The 14,004-nt window shown below is 41.2% G+C and overlaps 1 long non-coding RNA gene across 1 annotated transcript; it reads left to right on the forward strand.

Annotated features, from left to right (window-relative positions):
* Positions 1-437: 437 nt before the first annotated feature.
* On the forward strand, positions 438-11,045 carry LOC110048062 (uncharacterized). Its single transcript, XR_016209522.1, has 5 exons — positions 438-554; positions 1,370-1,491; positions 2,651-2,779; positions 4,395-4,482; positions 9,022-11,045. It is a non-coding gene; the product is annotated as an uncharacterized LOC110048062 (long non-coding RNA).
* The last annotated feature ends 2,959 nt before the right edge of the window (positions 11,046-14,004 follow it).

Genomic DNA, 14,004 nt, shown 5'->3' on the forward strand with positions numbered 1-14,004 from the left:
TGAATACAGAGGTGAACAGGATTTCAGCTAGCCTGTGAATACTGTTGCCTCTGATACCATATAACTCAGCATACTCTGAAAAGGTCATTTATTTTTTTCCCCAGGATCCGAGCCTATTAGGGGAAGAAACAAACGCGCCGCAAAACTTGATGCTGACACTTTCATGGTATTCCTTTCAACAGTTTCCTACAATCAAACAAACAAGCAGTCATCCAGGAATTCGTCAGTTGGAATTATTTGCGGTTCTGCATTTATAATGTTCGCAAGAAGATGAGCGGAAGTTTTTCGTGTCTTGTTGAATAACTAAACCTTAAACTCTTTGATAATGGTGGAATTTGGTGATCCACAGTTGTTGGGGACGGCTTGCCCTCCCCCAACCCTTCCACCCGCTGCGCAGACAACCCCTCTCCCCCCCTCTCTCTCCTGTCTGCCAACCGCTTTTTCCCTCTGATCTTTGCGAGCGTAGTTCGTCTCCGCCATCTTGCACGTGTGAAAGATAAATAGTGGAAAATTGTCCCCATTAGAGATGAGTCTGTTTACATCAAGCTGATTAGGTAACTTCTAATAAAGCTGTAATATTTAACTTTTAAAATCAAAATCGTTACTTGTTTCTCTGTTTGGATCAGCTACAGGCCGTATTTTGTACAGATTCTTAGTTCTTAGATAATTTATAAAGGGAAACAAAGGACGCTCTTGCTTGGATCATGTTGGTGTATTTGATTTGCAGACTGCAGACTACATTTAAGGCTAAATGGTACTTCAGTTAGCCTGAATATCACTCAGGTTAGCCTGAATAGTTCTCACATTAGCCTGTTTACCTTTCGCTTTCAAAAATGGAAAGGGGAATACGACATAACCTTCATATATTAGTTGAAAATTCTGCAGTCTGTAGTCTGCAAATGTCATACACTATGATCATGTCTACTAAAGGCACCCACAGTAGAGTGTTAACCAGTGTATTACATTTGCAGACACCAGTTGCTGACTACACTTAGGCCTAAATAGCGCTCAGGTTAGCCTGAATAGATGTCAGGTTAGCCTAAATAGTGCTCAGCTTAACCTGAATAGTGCTCAGTTTAGCTTGTTTACTGTTAGCTTTTGGTAACATAAATGGAAGTACATTATTAGGTGAAAAATCTCCAGTCTGCAGTGTGCTGTCGACAGTTTGCAATCTGCAGATGCCATACACCAAGTGTCAATGGATATCAGCGATCGACATTCCATTGAAATTACCCTTATCTACAAGCATTGGTACAGCTACATGCAGACTACTCTAAACGTAGAAATTCAAAATTCAAAATGGCAGCAGCCAAAAGCTTCCTCTTGTTTTCAGTAACTTCACCCTTGTATGTACAATTTCCTTCCTTAGGTTTTAGGACTTGGTTTGTCTAAACATCCAAACACCATTCTCTCCTGATGCAATACAACACAAGCTTGGCTTACATGTAGTTGCAGAACCAGTAAGGAAAGCAGACTTTTAGTGAAGAAGAGGTAAGTTCTCCAATCAGTAAGCACTTTGATTATCCATTTAAGGTTACTATGATACAAATAAACTTTAGCAGATGTGTTAAATTTAGCTATAGGAATAAGCTTAATGCCAATTCTGTATGGATTTATTTTAAAAGTCAGTGCTGTGGTCTAAGAAGAATTACTAGGAGCCTAGAAGTGCCCAGCACTTCAGCTTATATGAAAAAAGTAAGTTTTTGCAGTCGCTTAAAGGCAAAGTTAGTTGCCTGTGGCACCTGGGTGCTTCTAGAGCACAGGCCTGGAAGTACACTTTGATGACATGAAAAATATTAGCTAAAACTTTCCAAATGCACAGCTACAGCTGTACTCAAACTGCAGGCAGAAGATCCAATACAAAACTAAAAATATCTCAACAATAAACCATCTGTGCTTGTGTCCTGATCACTGCTTCAGGTAACAACCGTGTGACATCTTGATGAGTCTGGTGACAGCTGTCAGTTAGAGCTTAATAATGACTTTGTTTCAAAGATTCAATGTTTCCAATTAATTTTTTTAATTTTATTTTTCATAAGGTCCCATAGCAATCTATCTGAAAATTGAGAAAAATCTTTTTCATTAAAATTGCCAATTAAACAAATAGATTGTTAACAAATGTTGCTGTGCATCTGTTCAGTAGTAGATTGCAGATGACGTCAAAATGTGGTGACAAAAAAAACGGGGCACAAAGCGATAGCTGAGTGTGTCACTGATGTTCTTGCCACATTTTGATGTCTTCTGTGAACTTTTACTGAACAAGTGCATGGCAACATGGAGTCTGTTTTAACTAGTAGAGGAGCCAAGAAGTGTTTTAATCATCCAGTCATAAGTAAGAACTAATCAAAATGTGAGAATAATTTGACTTGCCTAATTTAGGTTATATGGACACCTGAAGCAAAACTGTCAATGGTTTAAAGTTTTATTGGTATTAAAGTTAAATAGATCAGCCAAAAATGGGTTATGAGAGAATACTAAAGCAAACATTGAGTTCCCAGGTTAATAGTATTATAATTGCTAAATGGGAATCGGCTGAACCAGATAGCTATTTTTTTCAGGTCCAAACTTGTGTGCTTCAATTTAACTTGATATATTAGGCAGATGAATCAGTTTGACCTTTAAAACTAATGTTGTTTTTTGTTTGATCAAGGGATCTGTAACACTGGGAAGATAATAGAAGAGGGATTGGGACTTATGTGAAGACCCCTAACAATTTCTGGAGATTCAAATTAAGCATCGTATCTTAACGATCACTGAGCTGGACTATCAGAGCAGTATGGTAAGTGTACATATTGGCCTGTGATCACAGAGTTACTGGGGACATTTCAGTTCTAGATGTACGATATGACAAGAAAGATAAGTCTAACATCAGAATCACACTAACAAGATATTGTCTAAGAAACTTTTTTAGGAACCTGGACTTTTTGCATGTACCAAATGGACCTTTTGAACAAGAGATATGTGTATAATGAAAGAACTGGGCCAGATGGGGATTGGTTCTACCTAGCAAATTCTCTTTTTGAATTTTCTGATTGGTGAAGCGAAGAACTGGTCCCACAAAAAAAACAAGTTACAAGATAAGAAACCTGTTTTGGAGCCTGGACTGTCTGCATGCACTGAATGGATCTTGAGCTTTGTACAAGAGATGGGTGTGAGAACTGACCTGTAAAAGGGTGGTTCCATTCAGCAAATTCTCTTCCTGAGTTTTTTGATCTATGAGGCAGAGGCTTGGTCCCACAAAAAAGGTCAAAAATTAGGACTTGTTTGGGAACTTGGACTGTCCTCATATGTTGAATGGATCTTGAGCTTTTAACAAGAGATCAGGGTGTAAGAACTGACTTGTAAAAAGTTTCTTGATCTGTGACGTAGAGACATGGTGTCATGTTTGGATGTTTACTCGTCAATCAAAAACGCACATTTTAAAGAGTTCTGGATTCTGACTTCACAATATAATAACTCACTGAGGGCACTCTGAGAAAGGTATGCAAAATCAAAACGAGGAATCAAAGAATTGTGAATCGAACCGAATGGTCATAATTGCAATTAATGGAGAATTCGATTAATCGTTGCACCACTAGTGCTGAATGGATCAGTTGAGCATAGTACAAGAGATATCTTGGGTAAAAGAACTCACCTGTAAAAGGGTTGGTTCCATCCAGCAAAATGTCTTCCTGAGTTTCATGATCTGTGAGGCCCAGACTTGGTCCCATAAAAAACAGGTGAAAAATAAGAACTTGTGTTGGAGCCAGGACTGTCTTCATGGGCTGAATGGATCTTGGGCTTCGTACAGGAGATGGGTGTAAGAACTGGCCCTCAAGGGAGCTGGTTCCACCAAAAATCTCTTCCTGAGTTTCTTGATCTATGAAGCATAGACTTGGTCCCACAAAAAATGGTACAAAATGAGAACTTGTTTCGGAACCTGGACTGTCTTCATGACTGAATGGATCTTGAGCTTTGTACAGGAGATGGGTGTAAAGACTGACCTGTAAATGGGTTGGTTCCACCCAGCAAATTCTCTTCCTGAGTTTCTTGATCTGTGATGCAAAGACTTGGTCCCACAAAAGAGATACAAAATATTAGGACTTGTTTTGAAACCTGGACTATCGAATGGATTTGGGCTTTTTACAAGAGATGGGTGTAAGAACTGACTTGTAAAAGGTTGCTTCCACCCAGCAAATTCAGATTCTGTGACGAGCCCAAAGAGCGTCTACATAGGAGGTTAGAACAGAACTGTAGTACCCATTTATACTCCTAGGCTGAGACAGCCGCTTTCTGAGGGTAAAGTGTCTTACCAGGGTACATTGGCCAGGTACCTTGTGTTAGGAACCAGTCAGCACACAATGCCAGCCATTACTCTGATCTAAATCTTTCTGACCAGTCTTTCTCATTTTCAGGCGGATACAAACTAGGACAAAGCAAGAAGAGGATGAACGCATTTACCGTCATTCAAGATTGATGATTTTATCGCAGTCCAGGACCCAGGTAAACACTTGTTCTTATGCATTGATCGATCCGAAACATAACCTGGCTCAGTTGCTCTGTTATCCTCCTGAAATTAGATTTGAGAGAACTCTTGTCAACTGGCACAGCTTTATAAGTTCCATACTATTTTAGATTTATCCACATTGGAAGGAAGTGTATTGGGTCTGTGTAATTATCTTTAAAAGTTTCACTGTGATTTCCTTCGTTTGGACATGCTCCGAATAAAATATAGTAGCCAAACGCTCACATGAAAGCAAAAACAAAGGTGTGGCTGACTAGGGCCCTTTAAGTAGAATTTTCTGTCGTTCGCGGCATTTTTGGGGGAGGGTGGCGTAGATAACTATAATAATTTTTCAGAGGATTATATGCGATTGAATATCGTTTTCGTTCACTTTTCTTATGATAACCCAACTCAGGAGAAAATGCGTGAAAAGCCATTCAAAATACAGAAACAATCTCCTTGTTTTTTCGAGTTATAGGAATGCGAGGCCCAGGCGAATGTTTCCACATCTTTTTCGTGTTCGTCAAACTTTCACAAGTGTTTCTGTAATTTGACAGAAACATGGAGAAAGTGTTCTATATTTCGTTGCAAAAATGTTGCGAGAGTAAGAGAGGAAAATTATTCGTTTGTTTCGGTTAATCAAAATGTAAATTTTCTTTGCTCGTGCCTTCATTGTTCTATAGGACCTTCGTCACTTGTGGTCACGTGACGAACCAAACGTGATTGCCGTTTGAGAATGTTATAAACGTTTGAAATAATTTAAGAACTATGGCTCCTACTGTGAATACAATAAGAATAATAATCGTCCAACGTGGATATTTTGGTAACCTTGCTTAGCTGCTGTCAAATAATTATAAATTTAATCCGGTGGAATTATTCATACCTTCATCTCAATGCTGATTTACCGCCCTGACTGAGTTGACTTGTCGTCAGTCCGAGAAATTACTAGTCAACCACGGACAGTTACTCTTTGATTGTTTACTTTTATGATTTTTTGTAAATTCTATCTCAATATTTTGAAAGGGGTACAAACAGTAAACAAGCGCGTCCGTTGAAAAACAACAGAAGTAAAATAAAAAGATAAAAAGGAAAGAAAAAGGAAAAAATGAAATTCCTCTATTCGAACCTGTGACCGTCTTGAAATCCGGATTGAAGAGTGACAATGATCTCCACTACACCACGCAGTACACATTCGATTTGCGATACAAATAATCACTCAAATATCACAGCTTCTGCCTATTTAGCATTTGAATGCTGCAAAATTTTTTGTGAATATGTCATTGATATCTTGAAAGTTTTAGATTCAGAACCAAGGATAAATTTTGGCCTAAATTATGCGTTTGCAATTTAACAAAATTTCTCAGAGGATTCGTGTAAAGTGCTGCTATGATCAAATTCTCGATATCCATTTTTTTACATTTTCGTACACAATAGGTCTTTCCTAGATATGTTGCCAAATTTCAATCTATTACGAACATTAGGACTCAGGTTGTTTGGACCTTCATTTCCGAGAATTTACGGCCGCCATTAATTTTCCTTGTTCCAAGTCTTGGTTGAGAATTGGAGTAAATGACGTCATTTGCTCAAAAATACCACACGGGATGCAATTATAATAACAATTAGTGTAGAAAAATTGCACGAATATAAGAGCCAAAGTTTTTGTTATTCTTTATGGGAATTGCTGTACTAAATTGTTTCATAATTTCAACCCATGCAGTATTTTTGAGAAAATGACGTCATTTACTCCAATTCTCAATCAAGACTTGGAACGAAGAAATTTAATTGCGGCCGCAAATTCTCGGAAGTAAAGGCCCAAAAAACGTGAGTTCTGATGTTCGTAATAGATTGAAATTTGGCAACATAATTAGGAAAGACCTATTGGGTACGAAAGTGGATATCGAGAATTTGATCATAGGGGCACTTTAATCTGCTATGTGTATTTCAACACATCTATGCATCCTTCTGTGTTTTTTTCTGGCTGCTGGAATTCGTGAAACATGTATTTTACTGAGAGCTTAGGGAGCTTCTTTTGGAGTCACGTGACAATCTAGACATGATTGGTACAACTGCGTCGTCTTGCAAAATTTATCTTCACTGTTAGTCATGCTGCAATTTCATTTTGCCTTGGTGAAAGAATTAAATGTCTATTCAATATGTCTCCTAGAGAATTATTTTATACTTGTAAGTCAGGTGAAGAAATTAATCTTTTAAACAAGAGCATATTATTTTAGGCCTTGCTTATATCTTTTCCCGTTCTTTAAAAGTTTTAAGCGGTCAAAACAGTGAACAGGGGCATCCAAACACAAAACAAGAAGGCAAGAAAGAAAAGTTCCGACCCGTAACCGAACGTGTGTTCATCTAGACTGTGGAGCGGGAATGATCTCCACAAAATTGAATCAAATAGCGTTTGTTTGTTTTCCGTTTCGTTTTGGTTCCTTTTATTACTGCAAGATAGTTTTCATAATGTTGTTTAGGTATGATGAAATCATAAAAATGACATCATACATCTTGGATCCGCCATCTTGGACTGCTGGTATTTTTCAGAAAAAAAGGAAAGAAAATCTAAGGACGTGAAGTCACGTTATGTTCCCCAATAACTTTGAAAAGTCACGACATTTGGCCACTATTGCTGTTGAACTCACGCTTATTGAGCCCCGCCACGCACCCCCCCCCCCTCTCCCAGGTCAATATGAAATGGGCATATTTTTTTTTTGGCTTCAAAATGAAAAGGAAAGCCAACATTAGCTACGCTACTTTCTGTCGAAAGTTCATCCGTCCGATCATGGGTCTTGAACTTGACAGAAAATAAAAGAGATTAAAGGCCGCCGCACACTGGCCGATTTTTTGTCGGCCGACAAAAAATCTTCACTCTGTCGTCTAGTGTATGAGGAATTCAGACAAGTCTGCGACATGATCGGGGCTTGTCGGGCGATATCTGACGGTTCTAGATCTCAAAACGTCTTGTCGGGCCTTGTCGGTTAGTGTGCGGTGGACCAAGACAATTTGTCGGGGCTCGCGCGCTCCTTAACCAATTAGGAAATGTCACGAGAGTCACGTCAGTGGAATAGGCGCCATCTTGATTTTGGATGACTCGGCCCTAAGCCTCAACGCGGTTAGTCGCGACAAAAAATCGGCTACTGTGCGGCAGCCTTAAGTTACTATTTTTTTATTTTATTTTTTTTTAACAAAATTATACACAACAAGCAAGCATGACCTAGTACTTTAGTCTTTGGTTGTGATTCATTCTCCGGCACACAGCTTCCACACTTTCCCTCGGAACGAGCTACTTCATTCATGATTGTTAAGACAATAGATCACTAACAAGTCACAAGTATACAATCAGCCTTAAAATAAGAGAGGAAGCGGGTACAGCGATTACATCGGCCCAATGAAAATAGAGGTTTCAGAAATATAACGTCTTACTGTGGTGTCTTATCCTTCGTCTAACGAGCTCTCGTGTGTGTGCTACCCTTTCTGTTAAGCTATTACTCCTTTTAAATACCGTAAGTCTTCGAATTAGCGCCCTTGGCGCTTATTTCAAATTTAGCAGAAGACGAGGGCGTTTATTCAAGGGAGGGGGGCGGGGGGCGCTTATTTAATTTTTCCTAAATTGTAGCCTGACATGATCATTTTTTTAATATATCATCTGCGCGTAAACACCAACATAAGCTGTTTATTGACATAAAAAGCCGATCCTAAAGCTTAAATCGCGGCACCCCCCCCCCCCCCCCATTAGTGCTTAATGTGTTCACTAAACGTGTTCGCAAACTGAAACAATGTACAAATCTAATACTACATGACGTAAACTATACATCCTTTGTTGTCTCAGTACTCGTCCACAAAGTGGAGGGAGGGGAGGGGGGCGCTTATTTTAAATTTCGGCCGATAGGAGGGGCGCTTATTCGAAAGGGTCGCATGTTCGAGGGGGCGCTAATTCGAGGATTTACGGTACTTAATGAATTTTTAAGGTTATGAAGTATTTACTGAATGGTGCTTAAAGGAGCTGTGTCACGAATCTAAGCCAAATTTTGACATTCGAAAAATGGCCGCCAAATTGAGTGAAATATAAAAATAACTAATAATTTAGAAACAGTGAAGAAATGATGTACCAACATTACAATATAAGAGCGCTGTTTTAAAGGCCTATGGAATTGTGCTTTTGAAAGAAAATTTCTCAAGTTTTCAAAAACCTATATTGAAACGGATTGCGATATGGGTTTTTGAAAAACTGTTAGACATGGACAGTTTTTAAACTTAATCTCGTTTGTTTGTCACCTTTAATTATAACGCCCAGGAATTTGTTTGTAATGAAGCTATGGTTTGGTCAGTTAGATCTATAGAATAAATTTTCGCAAAGGTCGTGTTTCATAGCGAGTATTTGGCTAAAAGAAATAACATAGACTTAACTCAGCCGTGACGTAGTCCCTTTTATATGTCATCGTTTGTTTGTTCGTAATGAAACGACAAATTATTCGTAAAATAGTGATAGGCAATATTGCTGTAACTGAATGCTGATAAATTGTTTTCATTTATTCCAGGTAGAACGCTTTTTCAGTCACGAAGTGCAGCTGAGGCCTGGGTGGACTGTTAGTAACCTCAAGATGCATGAATTGATCATACACCATGGATGATGTCTGGGAGTGACTAGCCGATAGGTTTTATGTCTACCGAATAGTGTATGTACCGGTGACAGGGTAGATATCTCTTACTTCGACGAAATAGTTTTTTGAATCCGACTGTGTGGTAAACAGTATTTTAATCTTAACTTAAAACTATTCCCAATCGAGTAGGGACAAAAATTGCTTCTCTGCCTATGAATTTATTTGGTTTGTAAGGCGCGGCAAGAAAACGATGAAACATTTTCTCAACAAAAGTTAATATTTACGATCTGGAAAACCCGCAAAGTTTAGTCATTCAAATTGTTTATTCCAATAACAATGCAGATGGTAATTTTATGGAATGTCATTCTGTAATCATTATAATTTACATGTTGCTGCTGTTGTTCACGTACAGCGCGGCTACCTGAATTTAACCCTTCAATACACACATGTAAAGTGGGGGTTCTGGCGCAGCGCTCACGCACACAGTGAAAGCGTAACGCAACTCCGAATCTTTAGATGAGGAGTTGCGTTACGCTTTCACTGTGTGCGTTCACTTGCGGCCAGAACCCCTACTTTACATGTGTGTGTGTGTATGTGTGTGAGCGCTGCGCCAGAGCCGTGTGAGCTGTGTGTGCGCCAGATCCGCGAGCGCTGCGCCAGATCGGCGAGCGCCGCGCCAGAGCCGTGTGAGCTGTGTGCGCCAGAGCCGTGGCTGCGTTTTAGTAAAATTTGGCGAAAAAGCGGGTCCATCGAAGCTGCAACGTCTGTAATCAATATGCGCGGGTGTGCCCTTCAAAAGTGCGCCAGAAAATTTTCCTATTGGAGAAGTGCACGCTCAGTGCATACTGCGCCGACATGGCTGCCGCAAGATACTCGTCCGATGTTCTGTAAACGTTCTGTCTGAAGAAGGCCCCACGGATTCAGGCCGAAAGAGCCAAAGATGAGCCTTTGCGAGAAGATCAGGAAATGCTGAAAGAGCCCCAAACGTGCACGCAAACAAGAGGGCTTTCGGAAGCGATCCAAAGCTTGCCTCCAGAGCTTCGCGAGAGGATTTTGAAAGAGTTAATCGTGGTAAAAATAAATGAAAAAAATGGGATGGGGTGGGGCATGGTGCACGAAAGTCTTTTAAATCTGCCTTTCTGCAAACACTTTAAGAAGATCGTGAATAAGGTGACTTCTTCTTCTGAATTAACGGGCTGTATTTTTGAATGCACCTTATTTCTTGTGGAATTAGAAATCAGAAAAAGGATGTTCGAAAAATTTGAGCCGACAAGAAGGTCAAAAGAGGAGAAGAATGTTCTTAAATTCTTAGGCCCCTCTTTAGAGCAAACCTCTGCGCCAGAAAATTTTCCTATTGGAGAAGCGCACGCTCAGTGTATACAGCGCCGGCATGGCTTTCGCAGTGAGCGTAGCTTACATCACACCTTCACAGGACAGGCGGGTAAACGAATCGATCGAAAACGTCTTGGAGATTTTCGAAGAAAGCCTAGTGGAAAAAGACTGGCTCGAGATTGGGTTGACGTCGGGCGAGAACCGAGAATATTTGGAAAAGCTGAAGATCGAAAACTGGCGGCGTTTCGACACGGCAAGAGCGAGATTCGAAGGAGAGCCACGAAAGTTTCTGAAACATCTAAGCGAGAATTTTGAAAGCTATTGCCATCGACAGCTGGAAAGACCATTGAACATATGGCGAAAAATACCAAGAAAAGAATAGTATGCAAGAGCGAGGAGAGACCCCACATTTGTTGGAAGAGGCGGGAAGGGCCGCGCAGCGCCACGCCACGCGAGATGGCGGCGGACAAATAGCTGCATGTGGACTTTCCGAGGCCATTCAAAGCCTCCCTCCAGAGCTTCGTGAGAGGATTCTAAAGGAGTACATCGCGAAAAAAATAAAATAAAAAAAGGAAATGGGCTGGGCCGAGGTACATGACGAGTTTGAAGAGGCACCCATCTGCGAAAAACGATCAAGAATTGTAAAGGTCATGTTTTGCCGTAAATGCAACTCTTGCGGCCTAAAAGGGCTTTGTTACGAGTGTTTTAAAAACAGAGAAAAACATTATCTCGGCTACCCGGTGTATGACGAGAATGACTACGCCGAAATCTTTCAGAAATTTTACTGAGCGGCTCTGATATAACCTCTGTTTGAATAATTACATTAAAAATACACGGCGGCATTTGCATACCAAAAAAACATGCTTGTAAGTGTTCACTTGATTGCGTTTCTCGTGAATGAATATTTCACGCCTGAGTGGCAGAGACAAGTGCGTGATATTACACGCGAAGCTGTTGAATGCTTTCATGACGCGGTTCCGGTTGAGGCGACACAGCTTCCCGTTGCGAATTCCTGAAGGCTTCAGTTTAAGCGCGTTGCATTCCTCTTGGCTTCAGTTGAAGCGATCAGGAATTTTCAAAGCCACCAGGAATGTTGAAGTCAAAAGGAATTTTACAGGCGGATTTCATTTTTTTGTCCACAGTTTGTTAGAATGCGGTATTTCTTCTCGGCCTGGCCAATAAAAAAGGCACTTTTCACCTTTTTTCAAGGAAAAATTGGGCACGAAACGCGGTAGAACAAAGAGACTTCACTAGAGCGATAAAAAGAAACAGCTGATCGGGGGGTTTTCCCTATTTCGCACATGACTGCGTCAGTGAGTAACCTCGAAAGTTCAAGGCCATTTATGTGGCGTGACAGACACCGCAATCAGCTGTTTTTGACAAGACAAAGAGAGAGTTTTGTGTTTTTTCGGTCGAAATTCAGTTCGAAGCGGGAGGTTTCGTGATTTTTTTTTATCATTTCCGTTTCAAGTCTGCCGCGGATGTCTTTCTCAAGTTTTTGGACATCAACATCAGGAAGCTTTCTCGTTGATGGTTGGCGAAGCATCCTTGCCCGGACCTGATCTTTCAGAAAGTTGTATTGCTGAAACTCCGAAAGGATAGTGTCGAACTCGTGGGAAGACACCCCGTTGTTGTTCAAAGCGTTCGAGAGAAGTCTGTTGACGGTGTCGCGCTTGGCAACGGCGAGCGTGGTGATCTCTTGATGCTTCTTGATCTTCGAGTCGAGCTTTTTGCCGGCGAGAATCAACGCAGACGAAACGAGAGCGAAGCACCCACCAGCGCCGCCAGGAGGAACGGCAGCCGGCAAGCCAACCACAGACAGAGCGTCTCTGAAGTTTTTCTGAAGTAAAGGGTTTCCACAGTACTTGCAGTTTTCCTGTGATCCGGCTTCCAACTGTCTTTTTCATCTTCCAGCCTTTTCAGCCTTTGAAATCCCCACTTCTCCTTCTCTTTCTGTGCCATGTAGAAACATTTTTTGTGGCCTTGCCCCCAGTAAACCCATTTTTCTCTTACGCCTTCTTCATCCGGTTCTTCTTCAAAGTTCCAGACAGGCAAAGAATCCATGAATTCGTCTTTTATCAGAGCTTTGTTGCACACGTGGCAATCGGCCGCTTTCTTGAAGTCTTCCCAGTCCTTCCACGTCATTTCAATCGGCTTTGGTGTGGCCAAACTCTCTCTTATTTTCTCTTCCTCCTGCATAATGGCTCCTAAAAACTCCCCAACCGCATTTTCACCCCTGTAAGTGTTGGAACCTACCGCTTCACCATCGCTTCTCACAACAAGTTAAGAATAGCCGCATGCCTCGTGCCTTTCGGTCTTCTCTGTGTAGCTTGCTTACGTTCTCTCACGCTCACAGCCATGAATCTTTCTGACAAGAGCCTCAAAATCCGCGTAAATAGTGAAGGGCATCTTCATCTGTTTTTTGAAGTTTTCGAAGGAAAGGGTGTTTTCCCCCTCTTTCGGCATCACAATCCTTGTCGGCCTGCCGTTCACACCGTTGCAATGTTTTTTGTGTTCCACCAGCAAGTCTGCTCTTGAGAAACCGGTCAAGCACAGCATGCAAAAGTGCTTTGCGTCTCTGTGCTTTGTCTGATCGAAAAGCAAAGCGCTTTCTCTTTTTACGAAACAGTAATGCTGAAGTTCCCCTTTCTCAATTAACATCAAGTTTATCCGCGGCACGTTCGCTTGTTTTCGGCTTATCCGGTGCACAATCGCACAATCGTTTTCCCAGCCAGATACGTTTATTGCGAGTTTCGGGTTTTGTGCCTCGAGCTTTCCTATTTGTTTACCGGCGTCGGGAAATCGATTCCTGCGTAGTTGATACCGTCATTTACCGGATATTTGCTTGGTCTTTGCGGGTCTTTCCCGTTTTTCGGAGGGAATAAAGCGGCTCTGAGTGCCCACTTCAAACATTCGTTGTCTTTGTTTTTTACGTTGATTATTGCCTTCTTTTTCGCCAGTTTTGCTGGAAGTGGCAAATAGGTCCCTCCGCGAAGTGGCTGGTAGCGCGCAACATTCACGTACGCGACCTGTATCCCTTCAACCGCCCAGCCTGATTCCATCTCGGACCAGTGTTCTATTTCTCCTTTTGCGTTTTCAATGAATTCTTCAAATTTTTGTTTTATCAGGTCTTCATCGTTCTTTTTGAAAACTTGCGGTTCATCGTCTTTGAAATAATGCTCCATAAATTGCGTTTGGTCGTTTCTTTCTATTGAGAACTTCACTTGTAACCCGAAACTTACTTTAACGCTATTTAACCTTAGGGTTTCTTGCTCGACCAAATCGGTGATCTTTTCTTTGTTTTCTCTTGCGAACCTCAAAAGATCTTTATTGTTTGGGTTTCTTTCGGATACACCCATTCTCCACACACGGAGCCATTCTTGGAAATTGTTTTGGGATATTTGAAACCCGTCGTATAATGCGTGAACCTCGGGTGTCAACGGCTCTGGAAGGTTTGTTCTTTCCTCCCTCGGTATTTGGCCGTAGAACCTTTGCAGAACATCGGACGAGTATCTTGCGGCAGCCATGTCGGCGCAGTATGCACTGAGCGTGCACTTCTCCAATAGGGAAATTTTCTGGCGCACTTTT

The sequence above is a fragment of the Orbicella faveolata genome, unplaced genomic scaffold, assembly GCF_042242905.1.
Source record: "Orbicella faveolata isolate gen_17 unplaced genomic scaffold, um_ofav_v1 contig_27, whole genome shotgun sequence".
NCBI lineage: Eukaryota > Metazoa > Cnidaria > Anthozoa > Scleractinia > Merulinidae > Orbicella > Orbicella faveolata.